Consider the following 2,500-nt stretch of genomic DNA (forward strand, 5'->3'; position numbering starts at 1 on the left):
CCAAGCAGTCTGTAGAAACAGGTTACCAAGCAGTCTGTAGAAACAGGTTACCAAGCAGTCTGCAGAAACAGGCTACCAAGAAGATTGCAGAAACAGGCTACCAAGCAGACTGCAGAAACAGGCAACCAAGCAGACAGCAGAAACAGGCTACCAAGCAGACTGTAGAAACAGGCTACCAAGAAGATTGCAGAAACAGGCTACCAAGCAGACTGTAGAAACAGGTTATCAAGCAGACTGCAGAAACAGGCTACTAAGAAGACTGCAGAAACAGGCTACCAAGCAGACTGTAGAAACAGGTTATCAAGCAGACTGCAGAAACAGGCAACCAAGCAGACAGCAGAAACAGGCTACCAAGAAGATTGCAGAAACAGGCTACCAAGCAGACTGTAGAAACAGGTTATCAAGCAGACTGCAGAAACAGGCAACCAAGCAGACAGCAGAAACAGGCTACCAAGCAGACTGTAGAAACAGGTTATCAAGCAGACTGCAGAAACAGGCTACTAAGAAGACTGCAGAAACAGGCTACCAAGGTCAGCTGTATTTTCTTTGATTACTAGATTTCTTGAGTTATCTTAGATTAAATCAGACTATTTTGAGGGAGTATGCGATCACACTCATTTGGGTCACCTAGCCAAATTCAGCTAGCAGAACCGAAGAATGTGGAACCCTTGAGCGAAAGAGAGAGAAGGGAGAGAGAGAGAGAGAGAGAGCAAGAGAGAAAGGGGAGAGAAAGAGAGAGAGAGTGAGGTAGAGAGCTAGAGAGTGAGGGAGAGAGGTAGAGTGAGGGAGAGAGGTAGAGAGGTAGATAGTGAGGGAGAGAGGTAGATAGTGAGGTAGAGAGGTAGATAGTGAGGTAGAGAGGTAGATAGTGAGGTAGAGAGGTAGATAGTGAGGGAGTGAGGTAGATAGTGAGGGAGAGAGGTAGATAGTGAGGGAGAGAGGTAGAGAGGTAGATAGTGAGGGAGAGAGGTAGAGGTAGAGTGAGGGAGAGAGGTAGAGAGGTAGATAGTGAGGTAGAGAGGTAGATAGTGAGGGAGAGAGGTAGATAGAGAGAGAGAGAGAGAGAGAGAGAGGTGGAGGTAGATAGTGAGGGAGAGAGGTAGAGGGGTAGATAGTGAGGTAGAGAGGTAGAGAGGTACATAGTGAGGTAGAGAGGTAGAAGGGTAGATAGTGAGGTAGAAAGGGAGAGAGGTAGATAGTGAGGTAGAAAGGTAGAGAGGTAGATAGTGAGGTAGAGAGGTAGATAGTGAGGTAGAAAGGTAGAGAGGTAGATAGTGAGGGAGAGAGATAGATAGTGAGGTAGAAAGGTAGAGAGGTAGATAGTGAGGTAGAAAGGTAGAGAGGTAGATAGTGAGGTAGAGAGGTAGATAGTGAGGTAGAAAGGTAGAAAGGTAGATAGTGAGGTAGAAAGGTAGAGAGGTAGATAGTGAGGACAGCAAATACATGTTTATTAATAGTAGTGGTTGATTGGTTAGTAATGTTGAGAAAGTGATCTGACCCTAGGGCAGTGTTAGTATGTCATGTCTTGAACCCCACTGTCCCTCTCCCATACTCTCCCAAAATAAATGCTATGTATGTATGTATGTGTGTCTGTGTCTGTGTGTGTGTGTGTGTGTGTGTGTGTGTGTGTGTGTGTGTGTGTGTGTGTGTGTGTGTGTGTGTGTGTGTGTGTGTGTGTGTGTGTGTGTGTGTGTGTGTGTGTGTGTCTACATATGTGTGTATGTGTGATATATAAGACTGATAGTGGACACCCCCCTCTCTTACCCTATCTCAACTCCTGCCCTTGTCTCTTTCTCTCCTTCACTTTCTCCCTCACTCTATCCCTCACTCTCTCCATCTCTGTCTCTTTCCAGTGTCTAGTCCCTCACTAGCCAGGTAAGGTTGATCATTGAAAGGTCTGGGTTGTGGGATTGGTTGTCATTGGTTCACGAGACTGGATGCATAATTATTACTAATTCTTATTCATTATTGCAAGCAAATACTGTCTTGTTGGGGTCTGCAGTTAATGCCTGACGTTCAAACTCGCAGAAAAATAATGTTCTTTATTCACGTTTGTTTTTGGTCATCTTGTGTTAGAAAAGGATTGTTGTTTTCAGAAGTGTTGGACAGGTTGATATGTAGTATGCTGTGAATTCAAACAGCAAGTATAGACAATTCTGGGTAGTGATTCTGTGTTCTTGAATGGCTGGATGTTGGTAGAATTCCATTTTAAAACCTGCAGCTAATCTAAGTCCCTGTTCTGACCCAGACGGAATCCTCAGGATATTTGTAATTCTTAGAATATTCCTGAAACAATGGTTCTAGTATTCTAAGGTCTGCTTGGAGATGTCAGTCTCCTGTCCACTCAGCCAAAATATGACTGCGTGTGCGACTGTAGACCAAGACGTACGTGCGTGCGTGCGTGCGTGCGTGTGTGTGTGTGTGTGTGCTTATATACTTTAAACCAAGACATGTACGACTCCATGACTTATACAACTGTTATACAATGTCAAGGTTGAAA

At 44.6% G+C, this 2,500-nt stretch overlaps 1 protein-coding gene across 2 annotated transcripts in view; it reads left to right on the forward strand.

Moving 5' to 3' along the window:
* LOC139370180 (parvalbumin alpha) overlaps positions 1–2,500 on the forward strand; it is a 62,199-nt gene that overhangs the window by 28,927 nt on the left and 30,772 nt on the right. Inside the window, exon 1 of one of the 2 annotated variants that reach the window (XM_071109516.1) lies at positions 1,743–1,875. The exons of the other annotated variant lie outside the window; for it this stretch is intronic. The gene's annotated coding sequence lies outside the window, so the exon portion shown is untranslated. Of the gene's footprint in view, positions 1–1,742; positions 1,876–2,500 lie in introns of those variants that run through there. 2 annotated transcript variants of the gene reach the window in all.

This window comes from Oncorhynchus clarkii, chromosome 17, assembly GCF_045791955.1.
Source record: "Oncorhynchus clarkii lewisi isolate Uvic-CL-2024 chromosome 17, UVic_Ocla_1.0, whole genome shotgun sequence".
NCBI classification, from domain to species: domain Eukaryota; kingdom Metazoa; phylum Chordata; class Actinopteri; order Salmoniformes; family Salmonidae; genus Oncorhynchus; species Oncorhynchus clarkii.